Here is a 16,507-nt window from a genome sequence, read left to right as displayed (position 1 = left end):
GCGTCTGCAGGAACTGTCAAGGCAAGATGATCTCTGTGTGATTCAGATTTGTTTTGTTTTTTTGAGACTAAAAGTATAGGCCAGACACAGTGGCTCACACCTGCAATCCTAACTTTCTGGGAGGCCGAGGCAGGAGGATCACTTGAGGTTAGGAGTTTGAGATCAGCCTGATCAAGAGTGAGACCTCATCTCTAATAAAAATAGTAAAATATCGGGTGCGTGTGGTGGCACATGCCTGTAGTCCCAGCTACTCAGAAGGCTGAGGCTGGAGGATTGCTTGAGCTCAGGAGTTTGAGGCTGCTGTGAGCTATGATGACACCACTGCACTCTAGCCAGGGCAACAGAGTGATACTCTGTCTCTAAGCAAAAAAAAAAAAAAAGAAAAGAAAAGAAAAAGAAACAAACAAACAAAACTATTATTTTTTAAATGTTAGCATTTTGGAGATGGCATTCATTAATTCATTTAAACTCCTACAATTTCTAAAGCCTTGTGTTCTGGGTTTCAGGTTCTGTGGAAAATATCGATATTTATTAGATTGTTCCTGCCTTCAGTGAATACACAGTTCAGCAGGCTTTTAAAATGAGCAAGAGCAGCTTTTACATGGGCCTAAAACACTAAGAGGAAACTGGACTGGAACTCAGGTCACTGAAAGACAGGTCAGTGATTAGCAGGTGGGGAGAGAGCACACGCAGGGGAGGTGACCAGGTCCAGTGAAAACAGGTCGGTTTCCCTCTACGATGTTTAACAGAATTGTTTTTACTTGGAAGTCTTATTTTGGCAGAATATAATTCCTTCCAAACCAATCACTGAAGAGCTGAAATAATTTGGGGGGTTTTTCAGAGGAGAAGTAAGCTGGGCAATCTCTCACCTGCCCCCCACTGTGCCTCCATCTTCCCTCATTCCTCCTAACATTGGGGTCCCCAAACCCAGCCACAGACTGGTACCGTCTCGGGCCTGTTGGGACCCCGGCCACGCAGCATGACGCGTGAGCACTGAGCAAGAGAGCAAGGCTTCATTTACAGCTGCTCCCATCACTCACCTCCCGGCCTGGGCTCCGCCTCCTGTCCCATCAGCAGCAGCAGCAGATCCTCACTGGAACTAACCCCACTATAAACTGCGTGTGTGAGGGATCTAGGTGGCGCGATCCTTAAGAGAGTCGAATGCCTCATGATCTGAAGTGGAGATGTAATTTGCTTGAATCATGTAAAAACCTATCCCTGGCCCACGTCTGGAAAATTTATCTTCCATGAAACTGGTCCCTGGTGCTCAAAAGTTTGGGTATTGCTGTGCATTCGAAATGCCTCTCCCTGTTTCTCTGCTCTTTTCTCTGGGGCGCTCTGTTCTCACTCAGGCTGTATTTCATCAGTGACACCCCCTGCCCCCACCTTGTGTCCCCATGTCCTTATTCCATTCCAGTAACCAGGGATGGTTGTGGGCACCAGAGGTGCTTACCCACTCAGCACCCACCGCGCCACTGCTATTGACTGCACTGTGCAATCTGATTCCATCCTCAGCTGCGGGGACCAAAGAGGCTCTCCTATCACCTGCAGAATCCTTCGTAGTTGACCATTCAAGAATACTTTGATGAGATCTCTACCTTATGGCAGTGATTTTCAACTGGTGTTCTGGGAAAATGTTTAAAGATCATTGATTAAATAATTTTCAGAAGAAGTTCAAAGCACAGTAAGTATATTCTTTTCTTAACTCTTTTTTTTTGATCAACATAATTTAAGTGTGCCTCGGAAGTTTAACTTACAGGTTCAAGTGTGCCAGGGATAAAAAAGATAAAAAAAAAACTACCTTATGGGATGACAGCAAAACAAAACAAATTGGACAAATCTCTTTTAGTCTCAAACTTAGGTGGGGCTTCTTGTTTTACAATTTGATTATTAGTAACTAATTATCTATATAAATACATTTATACACGTCCAGTCATTTTTTACTAGCTTCATTCAATCATTTTTAAGTCATATAACAAATAAAATTTAAATACATTCCACACTAGCTTTTAAAACAATGATTTCGTCACATGAAGTTACACTGCCATGGTTTCAATATCTGCTAAGAGTTGGAGTGAGATTCCTTTTTCCTTTTTTTATGAGAACCATCAGGATGGAGGACGAAAAAGTAAGAATTAGTCAGATTAGACTGCACTTGTCACTCCATATTTATCACTTCAGATGTTCACTTTTCCATTCTATCTGTACTGGATTGTTCAAGAAAAATAATCGTAAGGTTTTTTTCTTTTTTTGGCCGGGGCTGGGTTTGAACCCGTCACCTCCAGTATATGAGACCAGCACCCGGCTCCTTTGAGCCACAGGTGCTACCCAATAATTGTAAATTTTTGAGCACATTCGTGATGCCTATGTGACATTTCCTTGTCAATGTAGCTACATTTCTTTTCCTTCCTTCCTCCCTCCCTCTCTCTCTCTCTTTCTCTTTCCTTTTCTTCCAAACAGAGTAGGATCTTTGGTCTGTATGTCTCTGTTTGGCAATGGAGATTTCCTTCAGATTTTGACACATTCCTAAAAGTATTTGCTTTGAAATTCTCAACTCCTTTTCTGGAAATGGGAAGAGACCTTGAGCTCATCTATACAAGTGATGCTGACAAGTACCTCTTCACAGGACTGTAGGACGAGCTGACTGGGTCTCTGCCTATCGTACACCAATAAAACATTTTCAGCTCCTTAAGCACTTGCACCCTTCAGACTGCCTCCATCTGACCTGCTGGTTTTAGGGACTGCTCTTTTCATAGTCTGGTGTTGTAGGTACATTTCTGTGGGCAACTCCAGAGTCAACATATACCTAAGAATTCCCCTTGTTAAGCATAAGGTATTCATTCCTGGTTGTTCTACCTCTCACTGAACGTCACAATTTAAGGTTAGCAGATCTAGAGGAAAAAAAAATCAAACAGGGATACTCCATTAAATTTGAATTTCACATGGTGAATACTTGTTTTTTTGAACATGTATGTCCCATGCAATATTTCATTCATACTTAAACACTACGAAGTTATTCATTCTTTATGTGAAATTCACATTTAACTGGGCATCCTGTATTTTGTTTGGTGACCCTATCGAATGGGAATTTCTGCCCTTGCACTTTCTCTATCCTTCAGTCCCCAGAACTTCACCAGGGCTCAGAATATAGAGGTGGGGGTGGGGAGACGTAAAAGAGGATCATGGATGTACATTGCCAGATTTTTGGGCATTTTCCAGGCCTAGAAAAGTGCTGAGATACCAGTCATAGAAACTGGTGGCCCCAGGGATGAGATGGCCCCAGGAATGAGACGGCTGTTCATCAGACTAGTCATGTATCAATCTCCGTCAATACCAATTTACCCCATACTCCAGCAGGGCTGCAGCAAACTGCATCAGCACAGATGTGGCCCCTGAGCTGGAGTCTGTAGTCAGGCCAAGCTGTGCTTTGCGATATCCTAACTGTATAGGTATATGGGTGAGGTTATCCATCGTCCCACCAGCAAGATGTTATTACCATATATACAGTAGAACCTCCATAGTTGACCGCACCTTCCTGCATTAACCACCTACTAAGGTAACTTAATTTTCATAGACCGGACACATACCACATGGACATATCAGTACAGGGGGCCTAGTTCCTTATGTTGACCACACCCACGTGTTGACCAGTTTGTTGCAGTCACTTGGACGGTCATCAGAGGTTCTGCTGTATTTATATTTATTTCCCCTATGTTTTTTGTTGTCACATGGACTTTCCTCTGAAGGGGAGTGATGCTGAGACGCTCTTACGTTCAACCCAGCTACAAGCAGCTGAACTAAAGTGAGGACAGCGGGAGGGAAACCAGGACAGCCAGTGTCCGCTGACGGCTGATCAAACCAGTGTCGGGCAGCAACAGTGAGAAACACAGCACCTCATTTATTCCATCATTATAACATTCCCTGGGAAGAGCTAAAACGAGTATTCCCAACAGGAATGTTAAAAAAGAAATGAACATTATCTGTTCACGCCTTTACGATACTATGGATTTTCTCCTTCCTCCTGTTCTCTTCATAAAATTAAACACACGTGTGACATGATGTGTGTCCAGGAGATAAGCACACTTATATTTTTGCCATGCAAAGTAGAACTTACACTCCAAATCAGTGGGGTATTTTTTTTTTTTAAACTTTCAAAGGTGTTGCCATGGATGCTGAAGTCTTTGCCTCTCTGCCTTTGAACACTGCAAGAACAATAGGATCTCTTGTTTTGGAATTACCTTCAGAGTTAATGTCGAATTGCTCCGATTATCCTCAGCAATGGAAACATCTCCACCTTTAGAGATTGATTTGAGTTTAGGAAACAGCCAAGGATAATTTGGACTTTAGTTTGATTAAGTATGGAATCATCATAGATAATATTTTTGGATTTAAAAACAGGCTAGGAAAACAGTTGACACTTTCAATAGCTCATTAACTGAAATAATTATAAAATAAGACATTCTCAAGCAATGGATTGAGTTGAATAAAAGTAAATGCTTCTAAACAACTATTTCAAAATAACCACTTACTTGGAACTGTGCTTATTAATGTGTTTATTCCCCCATTTGTTCAACGTTAATTCAACAAGCATGCCTTGAGGCCCTACAAAATCTTAGATGCTTGTTCTGAGGGTACCACGCGAAGAAGACTTAGTTTTTGTATTCAAAGAACTTTTAATTCCATTAAAAAACAGATGTGCAGGCTCAGCACCTGTAGCTCAGTGGCTAGGGCGCCATTCATATACACTGGAGCTGACAGGTTCAAATCCAGCCCAGGCTTGCCAAACAACAATGACAGCTACAACCAAAAAATAGCGGGGCATTGTGGTGGGGGCCTGTACTCCCTCCCTTGGGAGGCTGAGGCAAGAGAATCACTTAACTCCAAGAGTTTGAGGTTGCTGTGGGCTGTGACGCCATGGCACTCTCTACCCAGGGCGACATAGTGGGACTGCGTCTCAACCCCCCCAAAAACTAGATGTACAAATGCAAAATTATAGTGTGCAGATCTTATGTGAAACCTTTGAAAGGTTCAGAATTCACAATTTGTCAAATATCTCAGCAAAGTGACAGGATGGTATTTAACTTACTGTGGCTGCATAATTACCCCCAAACATAGCAGATTTCTAATAAAACAACAAAAGCATTGATTTTTCTCATGAATCTGCATTTCAGGCAGGGGTCCGTGGCATCAGCTTGTTAGAGCAGGTGGGGTGCTTGGGCTCCCAGAGCAGGGACTCCCCCTGAAGGCTCACTCACTCGTTCTCAAGTCTGGTGGTTGAGGCTGGCTGGTAATTGAGGCCTCAGCAGGGGCTGTGGGCCAGAACACCTGCAGGCGGCCTCTTCAAGTGGCCTGGCCTTCCTCACAACATGGAAGCTGAGTTTCAAGGACAAGCAGTTTGCGAGGAAAAGGAAAACAGGCAGAAGCCACATGACCCTTCATGACTTAGCCTTCGAAGTCAAGCAACATCTCTTCTGCTGATTGTTATTCATCCGGGCGGTCATAAAATCACTCTCAGTTTCAAGACGAAGAAACGGAGCTCACCTGCTGATGAGAAGTGAAAGTTCTGGAAGAATTTGTGTAATGGAACTCATTCATGTATCTGCAAAAAATTTACTGAATAGTCACCCAGAGTGGAATCAATTTAGATTATAAGGATTTCCATTCAGGTTCTACCAGCGAATGAGTTACCAAGAAATATTTCAGTTTTCAGAGATTTTTCCAGATTTCAGAATTTCTAGTAAGTGATGTGCTGTATAATTTGTGCTAGTGTAAGCTATAGATTTCCAGAACTGATGAAAGAAATACTCAAGAGGGGCCCGATCAGGAAGAGTCTCATGGAATTTGGATTTTATCCTGGCGAGATAAAATTAAGAGTCCTCCTAGGGATTTCAGGCAGGATAAGGACGTGATCATATCGGCCTTTCAGAATGATTATTGTGGTGGGAGGTAGAGGGTATATTGAGATGCTTTGTATGGAGCAGGTACTCGCAAAACCATGACGTGGGAGAAGCAGATGTTGGGAAATGATGAATTTTCTAATTGCGCGGTTGACATTTAATCCGCCAGAAGTAATTCTCTACACCGGATGATATCCAGCCCCCACATTCAGAGATTCTGCTGTAATTGGTCAGGGGTGGGGTATAGCTTTAGTGTTTTCCAAATGCTCTCAGATAACACCAGTGAGAAAGCGGCCTGGATTGAGAACCCATGGCCTGTATGTTTCCCGCTTTGGAAGTTTGAGGGACTTGGAATCTAACAGGGGGGCATGCAAGTCCCGGAAGTAGTAAATCTCAGAGAACTTCTCATCAGTCCAATAAAAACTCAGAGTCATACATTATTTCTGTCCCTTATCTTTCTGAAGAATTCTGAGACTGAAAGTTTGGGGTTCTTTAGTAGGAAATGACTATGTATAATATATACAGGAAATATATGTAATGTAGTTAATTACTAAAAATCTTTAGCAATCAAAAGAAAATTATGCTATTTTTGATAACTGAGCTTCACTGTGATTTAGTCTCCTTACGATAACAAATTTATGCATTTTGATACACTGATCTCATTTATTTTTCTCCAAATCTCTGCTGGTTTAGTAAATTGTTCTTTGTTTTCAAATGACTGGCCTAACATCACACCTCCTTAGGTGACAAAGCCACTTCCTACTTTGTTTTTCAGTCTTTTGTTTTAAGTATTTAGCTCATTGCATCATAACTGCTAAATAAACGCTTGTTGAAAGAATGAACCCAGGATGAATGAACTGTAACATACTTAAGGAAATGACCATAACGGTACGCTAAAATTATCGAGTATTTACTATGCACTGGACATTGTTTTAGCCCTTTGTAGACATTATACATGTGTTCTCTCTCTTTTTTTAATTTTTTAGAGACAGGGTCTCACCCTGACACCTAGGCTGCAACTTCAAACTCCTGGGCACCAGTGATCCTCCCACCTCTGCCTCCCAATGTGCTGGGATTACAGGTCTGAGCCACTGTGTCTGGCCTCAATTTCTTTTTATTAATGGCTTCATGGATATATCCTATCCCATCTTTTTACCTTTAACTTATTTGTTTCTTTGTATTTAAAGTGGGATTCTCATAGACGCTACACAATTGATTTTGCTCTTTAAAAGTCAATCTGATAGGGTGGTGCCTGTGGCTCAAAGGAGTAGGGCTCTGGCCCCATGAAGGCAATCTGATAATCTCTGCCTTTCCATTATCCTGTTTAATCAATTATATTTAAAGCAATGATTGATTTAAATAATTATCTTTCTTTTAAGGAGATCAAAAATGAGAAAAAAGTCCTTCCTATTTATCCACATGTTTAACATTGCTGTATTTTTCTTTTCATTTCGCATGATGTTTCTTCCATCTGAAGAACTTTCTTTAACATTTCTTGTGGCGTAGGTTTGGTGTTAATGAATTTTCTCAACTTTTTTCTGAAAACATTTTTACCCTCATTTTTGCTGAGTATAGAATCCTAGGTCTACAGTTTTTCCCACTGCCACCCCCCAGTACTTTAAGGTACTTCTGGCCTGCCTGGTTTCTGATGGGAAGAATGTCGTCATTCTTTTCTTTGTTTCTCTTTATATAATGACTTTTGGGAGCAGCTTTTAACATATTCTCTTTACCACTGCTTCTCAGAAATTTGAGTATGCTGTATCTTGGTGTAGTTTTCTACTGGAGTTCATGACATTTTTGAGCTTCTAGTTTGCATCAAACTTGGAAAATTCTAGGCCAGTATTCCTTGAAATAGTCTCCCATGTATGACCTTCGTAGGATTCCAATTACAGATACGTTAGACTGGTTAATACTGTCCCATGAGTTGCTAACACTCTCTTCCGTTTTAACATCTTTTTTCTCTTTCTTTCTTTATGACTTTTATGATTAAGTTTCCAAGTTCACTGATATTTTCTTCTATATGTTTAATTAGTTTTAAATGCCATCCAGGGTATTTTTCATTGCAGATATTGTATTTTTCTCTAGAAATTGCATTGCTTTAAAAATATTGACCTTTGGGCTGGGCACAATGGTCCCGCCTAGCACTCCGGGAGGCCAAGCACTCCGGGAGGCCAAGGCAGGAGGATCCATAGAGCTCCAGAATTTGAGACCAGCCTGAGCTAAAGCCAGACCTTATCTCTACTAAAAATGGAACAATTAGCTTGGTGTTGGGGCGGGTGCCTATAATTCCAGCTACTTGAGAGGCTGAGGCAGGAGGGTCACTTGAACCCAGAAGTTTGAGGTTGCTGTGAGCTAGGCTCACACCATGGCACTCTAGCCAAAAAAAAAAAAATTTTTTTTTTTGACCTTTGATCTGACATCCAGTTCAGTCACTTGGAATCAGTTTGAGCTTTTCAAAGCTTGCTTTGCAGCTTTATTAGGATGAGTCAGAGCAGCCTTTAGTCTAAGAATAATTTAGCTCCACTACTTAGGTAATTCTCTTTGGAGAACTCTAGCCTATGCCGGCTGTATGCCCATCCCTGTGTGAGCTCTGTGGATTATATGTCCTACTGCTGCATTGTGGGTCTTTATCCAGTCTTGGGAGCTCCATCTAAACATATGCACGTCAGCATTAGCCAGCGATGTGAAGGGACCCTTTGCAGATCTCTGGACATCTCTTTCTGTACATCTCCCTTCCAGTATACTGCCTCATGGACGTCACTTCCTCAATCTCCCAGAAGAGCAGTTTCTTCCTCAACTCAGTGAGACAACAGGGCGCTGTCTGGATTTCCCATACCTGGGCTGTCCCCTGGACACCAACTCCAGGTATCACGTTGTGCTACAGGGTGAGGGCGCATTTATTTCTCTTCTCTCGGGGATTGCAGGCCTGCATTGCTTATTATCGTATGTCTGAAAAACTAGTTGTGTCATCTATTTTGTGTGATTCCTTTCAAGGTTGTTTATGATAGGAGGGTAGTTCTTATAGTCCTGCAGACTAGCAGCCAAAATTCACTATGCTTTTTCATAAAAGCATGGCTGTTATCGGAAATTTATACTTCTGTATGATCTTAAAGATCATTTTTTCTATTATAAAACCCTTCACCATGTGAAATAAAAGTAAAATATGAACTTAATGTATTACTTTTTTGAATTGACTCTATATTTTTTACCTCCTTAGCCAAGAATATGTTGTGTTCTTCCTTTTTTTGTGTATTGCTTTATGTCCTTCAATAACATTCTATAAATCTTCCTCCATATATTATAGAATTGTTTTGTTTATTTCTAAGACTTTTTAGTTTGTGAATGAAATAGTTTCCTATTTCTTGGGTGGCGCCTGTGGCTCAAGGAGTAGGGCGCCGGTCCCATATGCAAGGTGGCAGGTTCAAACCTAGCCCTGGCCGAAAAAAAAAAGAAATAGTTTCCTATTTCCATCTCTGTCTCATTATTGCATACATAGAAAAAACATCAATTTTGAACTTATTTTGAAAATAGTTATGTTGGGCAGTGCCCATAGCTCAGTGGTTATGGCGCCGGCCACGTACACAGAGGCTGGCGGGTTCAAACCCAGCCCGGGCCAGTTAAAACAACAATGACAACTGCAACAAAAAATAGCCGGGTGTTGTGGTGGGCGCCGTAGTCCCAGCTACTTAGGAGGCTGAGGCAAGAGAATCACTTAAGCCCAAGAGTTTGAGGTTGCTGTGAGCTATGATGCTACAGCACTCTACTGAGGGAGACTCTGTCTGGGTGGCGCCTGTGGCTCAGTGAGTAGGGCGCCAGCCCCATATACCGAGGGTGGCGGATTCAAACCCAGCCCTGGCCGAACTGCAACAAAAATATAGCTGGACGTTGTGGCGGGTGCCTGTAGTCCCAGCTGCTAGGGAGGCTGAGGCAGGAGAATCGCAGAAGCCCAAGAGCTGGAGGTTGCTGTGAGTCCTGTGACGTCATGGCACTCTACCAAGGGCGGTAAAGTGAGACTCTGTCTCTACAAAAAAAAAAAAGAAAAGAAAAGAAAATAGTTATATTGCCACATTTCTTTGTTAATTCTAGTTTATTTATTTATTTATTTATTTTTGAGACAGAGTCTCACTATGTCTCCCTTGGTAGAATGCTGTGGCGTCACAGCTCACAGCAACCTCCAACTCTTGGGCTCAAGCAATTCTCCTGCCTCAGCCTCCCAAGTAGCTGGGACTATGGGCGCCTGCCACGATGCCCAGCTATTTTTTCGTTGCAGCCATCATTGTTTGGCAGGCCCGGGCTGAATTCGAACCCGCCAGCTCCGGTGTATGTGGCTGGTGCCCTAGTCGCTGAGCTACAGGGGCCGAGCCATTAATTCTAGTTTTTAAAAAGTCAATGGCTGTAGGGTTTTCTAGGAAAATGATCTAGTCATCAGCAGAATGCAATAATGTTATCTCTTCTTTTATGATATTTATAATTTTTTTCTTATTTCTTTCATAGAACTTTCAAAAGAAAATGAAATTATTATTGTGACAGTGATGATCCATACTTAATTTAGTTTTTCACCATTTAGAGTGCTGTCTCCTTTTGAATTTTGTTAAATAGTCTTTGTTGTATTTAAATAATTTCCCTCTATTTGACTCAGAGTTTTTATTTATAATGAAATGTCTCCTTGGGAATTTTTTAAAAAATAACAATCATAAAAAAAGAAAAGAAAAAATACAATCATTTATTTTTTCTCTTTTAATTTGACGATACACACATATAATTAGTTCTTTAGGTAGAGTGCCTTGGAGTAAACCCTACTTAATCATAGTGTATTTTTTCATGTACTGGTAAATTCTATTTGCTAATATTTTAGGCACAACTTTTTAATCTACAGGGTGTCTCAACAGTCGCCCATAAAGTCTCCACACAGGGAATATGTACTTTTATTTACCAAAAAAGCTACATGTACATTTATTTACCAAATATCCCTTACAAAAATTTACAAAATATTCTCCACATGTTGGCTACCTCTTTGTAGAATCTGTAAGGAATATTTTATAAATAAAGATACTTGTAGCTACAATTTCCCACTTTCTCTACGTATGGTGACTCGATGGGCGACTTTTGGGACACCCCAAATATTCATAAGCGCGATCATAATAAATACATACTATTTTTCTTAGTCCTGTTTCAGTTTATAATGGTTTCACAAAAGGCATCGGAGAGTTTTCCAAATTTTTCTATAGTTCATAGTTTTCAGATCAGCTGTTCTCAAAATGTGGTCCACTTTGGGGACAGGTGAACTCGAAGCAGTTTTCACAGTAGCACTTGCATTCTTTGGTCTTTTCACCATGCTGGCATTTGCACCAAAGGTATAAAAGCAACATCCCATGAGCTGATACATTAGCATGAATTAAATTGCTAGCCCCAAACCAGACCAATGGGCATACTCTTCAATTCCATACCCTCACACGAAGAAAAAAAAAGGCCAGTTTCACTTAAAACATGTTCTAAATAAAGCCGTCAAAGTTATTAATTTCATTAAATCTTGACACTTGATTAGGCATCTTTTTAATATTCCCCGTGATGAAGGAGGAAGTATACGGAAGCCCTCCCGCTGCATACCAAGTGCGAGGGTTGGCTTTTGGAAAAGCATTGGGTGACTGAATTGCAACCCGAACCAGCTCTTTTATAATGGAACGCTGTTTTTCCTAGAAAGAATAACCAACAGACAAACTGGTTGTCCAGAGTTGGGTAATTTGTAGACATTTTCTTGCAAATGACCCAAGTGAGCCAATCACGGAAAACATCTGACAATATTTGCTGCTGGTGATAAAGCAGAAGCTTTCAGCAGAAATTAACATGTTGGAAAATTATATCTGCTGCCATGAGCTTGATGCTTTCCCAATCATTAAAAGCCTTGTTTGACGAGATGGGGGCGGTGATATTAATGAATATGATTTTTAAAAATATTGTGTAATAAAAATGTGTCAACGTTTGCAAGATCTTCATAAATTATGGAACTAATAATTCCCAAATTCGATTCACCACGTTACAAAATCATGTATGAGCAAAAGATCCACACAAGATTCAAAAAAGAACCATAGACTTTCACATTAAATAGAGGACGGAGAGTTCAATGTAGTTTCAGATTCCACATTGCAACTAACTTTAAAAAAGCTACCGAGGATGGGTGTGGTATCAAGAAAGAATATCCACAATTATCTAATTAAGATATTCTTCCCTATTCCAACTACTTATCTCTGTGAGGATAGATCCGCTGTGTTACCTCAGCCAAAATAATACATTGCAGCAGATTGAATGCAGAGGGAGCTGGGGGAATCCAGTGATCTTCCATCAAGGTAGACATTAAAGAGGTTTGTAAAATAATACTGTGCTTCTCACTAGATCCTTTTGAAATATAGTTATTTTTTCATAAAGGCATGTTGTTTATATTAATATATGATGTTCTTATTATATTATTAAATTATAATATAATAAACACATCATAATAATTATATATTAATTATAAACACATAATATATTCATATATAATAATATAATAAACACATCGTAATATATTATATATTAATTATAAACACATCATAATATATTTTATATTAATTATAAACACATCATAATATATAATTATTAATAATTATTACACCTTCTGGGGGCAAGACATGATTGCAGGAGGGACTTTACCTAACAAATGCAATCAGTGTAACCTGGCTTATTGTTACAATAAAAACAATAAAAACATTAAAAAAATAAAATTACAAAAAAAAATTATATATTATATAATGTGTACATGTAATATATATACATATGTATTATGTAAATACATATGTGTATGCATATTATATTATAATATATAATTATTAATAATAATTACATTTATATAATTATTTATAATTATGATTATAAAAATATAATAATATATTATGGTGTGTTTATTATATTATTAAAATATAATATAAACAATTATATCAAAATAAAATAATATAAATGTATCGTAAAATATTATATATCATATTTTATAATATTATAAAATATTATATTAAAATAAAATAATATAGGGGTGGCGCCTGTGGCTCAGTGAGTAGGGCGCCGGCCCCATGTACTGAGGGTGGCAGGTTCAAACCTGGCCCTGGCCAAACTGCAACAAAAAAACAGCTGGGTGTTATGGTGGGCACCTGTAGTCCCAGCTACTAGGGAGGCTGAGGCAAGAGAATTGCCTAAGCCCAAGAGCTGGAGAGGTTGCTGTGAGCTGTGACGCCACAGCACTCTACCGAGGGCGACAAAGTGAAACTCTTGTCTCTAATAAATAAATAAATAAATAAAATAATATAATAAACAGATCATAATGTAATTAATTATAATATAATTTATAAAAGTTTCTGTTTTTGTTTCTAGTATGGCAAATATTAATGGTTATAACCCACATAAACAAAGCTTTTTGAGGTCCTCAAGGATTTTAAAGAATGGAGGAGTTCTGAGAGCACTAAGTTTGAGAACTATTGGCTTCAACCATGTTAGAATGATTAGTTCTTTAATGATTACATAGATTTCAACAGTGAAAATATCTGGATCTGTGCTTTTTTAAAACAGGGGCATCTAGAATGACCTTTCTTTCTGTCTGTTGCGTTTGCTTAAGTTTTCTCCTCTTCATTGGTTAACTGTGGTGACTTAGTTTCATTAGGAAACCATCCACTTCTTCTAGTCTCAAGCTGCTTGCTATTGAGTTGCACTTAGTGTTTCTTATCTTTCCTTGCATCAGTTTTGCATCCTTGGGTATTTGCTCCTTCCTTAGTCCTATTCTTACATTTTTTTCTCTATTTTTTTCTCCTGAACCCCATCTTTAACTTCATTTATTTTAAATATCCCACTAATATGAAAGCTTTGGGAGAAAGGAAATAGAAGGGGAGACAAGAGAAAATAAGAAACGTCATGAAGGTGAAGGCACTGGCTGGGGTTTACGTCGCCCCCTGACCTGATCCCCGGGAACGTTCAAGAAAAAAAGGTAGCACTGGGGTCTCTTAGCTGGAGTCTCAGCCTGGGCTTCACAGCGCTGATCGATATTTGTAGATCCCCTGGGATCCAGGAACTGCTTCTTGACTTTTAACATTCCTAAATTCAATTCCGTTGGTGTTACCTGTCTTGGGTCGGGCTCTGGAGTAACTCTCACCAACAATATTCACAAAAATGACCGATGTAAAAACTAGAATGCAAATTGAATAATTCTCTACCAAATGGATTAGAAGACCTGTGTCTATGGGTCAAGGCATTCTTTTTGCTTCGTTTGCAAGTGGTTGTGGTTTCTTGGGGAATGTTCTCGGAGCTGCATCTGCAAGGAAATGAGAAGGGCAGGATTTGGCAGAGGGAGAAGCTGGACTGCAATGAGGTTGCAGCTAAAAGCCTCCAGTCATCCTCTGGTGTGCCCCAGAGCTGGAAAGATCCTTTAGAGTTGCCTCAAAGTGAGACTATGGAGCTGGGCCTTTGCATCTTCACATTGGTCATTGGTTGGAGGCATGCATTGGGAGGGGTGGTAACATGGGCTGAGGCGGATCCCTACAGCCCTGCCTGCCCCGTGAAGGGTGTCACTGTGTGTCCTCCACCTGTTCCCAGCAGGTGCAGGACAGATGTGCTGGCCTGAACAGGGTATCTGGGCAGAGCTTCATAGTCTTCACTACAAACATATTGGTTGCAAGATGCACCCTAAGGTCAGAAACATTAATGTATAAAAGAAGAGTACACTTCAAAATGGCAGAAATGTAGTATAAAGATTCAGTTGTGTTTTTTGGAACAGAGATGCAAGCCAGACAAGAGCACTGGAAATCCAGGGGTCCCAGGACTGGTTCTCCCTTGTCTGCCATTCAGGTTTCTTCTTCCAAGTCTATTTTTCTCTTTTGTCTTGATATTCCAAGTTTCTTTGCTAAACAGTATTCTTGGAACCAACCAATATAGGAGGTGCATTGTGGCCAGCCCTAGGCTGGTAAATATTTAAAAACTAGCCCTGTAGGGGGAGAAAAAAGTATGCACATATAATTTTTATTCACATAAAGGATGTGGAGCACAGAATTTATAAATAGTAATAAGCTGCCCAATAATCTTTATTGTAAATCCCATATAGCCAATCAATTATCTCAGAATGCTTTTGTTGATTTTTGCAGAACTTATATCCCCAGCCAACCTGTGATTATAAATGATTAACAAGTCTGGCTCTGTCATGAATGTTGTCTGATATTTTTGCTTAAATTAGCGAATAAGGCAAAAATGAAAAAAATGAATATATACACCAGGATGTCATTTGTTTTTCAAGACGTGAAAGAGTCTTTGTTGAATGAAATAATAATACAGTTCAAATACTGGAAGAGAATCTCCTCATTTTTTTTGTCCTATTTTCTAAGTAATGGTTACAGATAGATATAACACTTTAAAATTTTTCTTTTATCAGTGGCTGATAAAAGGAGGGAGATTTTGCTCCTCAAATAACACTTCATAATCCAGAGACATTTCTGGTTGTCTCAATTAGGGAAGGGGTGCCACTGGCATCTAATGAGGGGAGATCAGGGGTGTACCTTCCACAATATAACATTATCTGGCCCAAGGTTGAAAAACCTTGATCTGTAATATTAATATTTTCTCCATAAATTTTTAAAGTTTAGACAATCAAGAAAACAATAGATCAAGCCCAAATTTGTACTGTTTGCCAATTTCTGTGGTGTAAATACTCCCATTGTGGCTTTTTTTTAGAGACAGAGTCTCACTTTGTTGCCCTGGGTAGAGTGCTGTGGTGTTACTGCTCACAGCAACCTCCAGCTCCTGGGCTCAATACTCCCATTGTCATAGTTAATTTTATCTTTCCGCTTGACTGGGCTACAAGATGCCCAGATATTTGGTAAAACATTCTTTCAGGGTGTGTTTGTGAGAGTGTTTTTGGAAGAGATTAGCATTTGAACTGGTAGACTGGGTAAATAAGGTCTGCCCTCACCCATGTGGGCAGGCAATACCCACCTTATGTGTTGAGAGCCAGAACAGAACCAAAAGGCAGAGGAAAGGCAAATTCTCTCTTTCTTTTTGAGCTGGGCATTCACCTTTTACTGCTCCTGGACATCAGAGCTCCTGGTTCTCGAGCCTTCAGACTGTGGAACTTATACGATCTCCTCTTCTCCCCAGACTTGGACTGAATGACTCCAGTGGCTTTGCCGCCTCTTCAGCCTGCAGGTGACAGATGGTGGGACTTCTCAGCTTCTATAATTGCATGATGAATTCCCATAATAAATCTCTTATTAATATCGATATATCCTAGTGGCTCTGTTTCCCTGGAAAACCCCAGCTAATGTAGTCACTATGGCTGATCCAAGATACCAATGTGATGTCCTCCAGTTTGGAGTTGGTAGGAGGTGTGCAGTAGCCACCATTATGCAACATTTCTACCACAAAGACACAAGTCATCGGTCACCCCGAGAGCATAAACAACAATAATAAAATGACTGAGAAGTAACAGGTCGTTATATGTATCAATTTAATTATAAGTAAAATCATTCCATTTTTAACAATGGCCATGTTTAACAACTGATGTAAATTCTTGCAAATGTAACTATCAGCTCTTGGGGCAGGGACCA

At 39.8% G+C, this 16,507-nt stretch overlaps 1 long non-coding RNA gene across 1 annotated transcript; it reads left to right on the top strand.

Moving 5' to 3' along the window:
* The first annotated feature begins 517 nt into the window (after nt 1–517).
* LOC128572848 (uncharacterized) lies at nt 518–16,248 on the top strand. The gene is made up of 6 exons (XR_008376262.1): nt 518–657; nt 1,516–1,684; nt 6,884–6,978; nt 8,637–8,782; nt 12,155–12,256; nt 16,059–16,248. It is a non-coding gene; the product is annotated as an uncharacterized LOC128572848 (long non-coding RNA).
* The last annotated feature ends 259 nt before the right edge of the window (nt 16,249–16,507 follow it).

This window comes from Nycticebus coucang, chromosome 20 (genome assembly GCF_027406575.1).
Source record: "Nycticebus coucang isolate mNycCou1 chromosome 20, mNycCou1.pri, whole genome shotgun sequence".
Lineage (NCBI taxonomy): Eukaryota > Metazoa > Chordata > Mammalia > Primates > Lorisidae > Nycticebus > Nycticebus coucang.
Note: the sequence above shows the minus strand (reverse complement) of the source record. Positions and strands in the feature narration are given on the sequence as shown.